The sequence below is a fragment of the Propithecus coquereli genome, unplaced genomic scaffold (genome assembly GCF_000956105.1).
Source record: "Propithecus coquereli isolate 6110/MARCELLA unplaced genomic scaffold, Pcoq_1.0 Scaffold38, whole genome shotgun sequence".
Taxonomy (NCBI): Eukaryota; Metazoa; Chordata; class Mammalia; order Primates; family Indriidae; genus Propithecus; species Propithecus coquereli.
Genome location: NW_012149507.1, coordinates 155,811 through 156,835, shown reverse-complemented (window position 1 = coordinate 156,835; position 1,025 = coordinate 155,811). Strand labels below are relative to the sequence as shown.

The following is a 1,025-nucleotide window of genomic DNA, read 5'->3' as shown; positions in this document are numbered from 1 at the left end:
AAAATAACATAAGAACATTTCTTAGAGTTTCCTAACCTTTCTTTACTGCCATTGTAGAAAAAAGACCGCTGCAAACAAGAATGGATCACTGAACCGGCTGCATCCCAACACACACGCACACACACCCACACACACCACATATACACCACACACACATATACACATATATACAGGCACACACACCACACACATACATACATACACACCATGCATGCACACATACATACACACACACCACACATATACCACACCCATGCAGACACCACACACATACACACACACATACACATACACACATACACACACCACACACACACACCACACACACCCACGCACATATACACACACATACAGGCACACACATCACACACATACACACCATGCATGCACACATACATACACACACACCACACATATACCACACCCATGCAGACACCACACACATACACACATATACATACATACACACACCACACACACACACCACACACACATATACACATATATACAGGCACACACACCACACACATACATACATACACACCATGCATGCACACACACCCACACACCACATATACACCCACACACATATACACACACACATGCGGACACCACACACATACACCACGCACACACACCACACACCCACACACATACATACACACACATACAGGCACACACACCACACACATACATACATACATACCATGCATGCACACATACATACACACACACCACATATACACCACACATACACATACATGCACACATACATACACCACACACACATGCGCATCCATGCCTAAAGACACATTAAATCTAAGGAAAGCTTTTATATAAGAAAAGGCATTTAGGAATGACTATCTGTTTCATTACTGCCTCCTACACTGAATAGGTTATGTCAAATTCTAACGTATAGGCACAAAAGCATAATTTAAGAATCCCAGTTTTTTCCGATCAGATTAAAGATGCCAGAGTAGGACGCTATCTACTAAGCCCATTTCTTAACTTCCCACCCTTTTTTG

At 42.5% G+C, this 1,025-nt stretch overlaps 1 protein-coding gene across 1 annotated transcript in view; it reads right to left on the bottom strand.

Moving 5' to 3' along the window:
* LAMA1 (laminin, alpha 1) overlaps positions 1 to 1,025 on the bottom strand; it is a 155,058-nt gene that overhangs the window by 52,093 nt on the left and 101,940 nt on the right. The gene's annotated exons all lie outside the window — the stretch shown is intronic.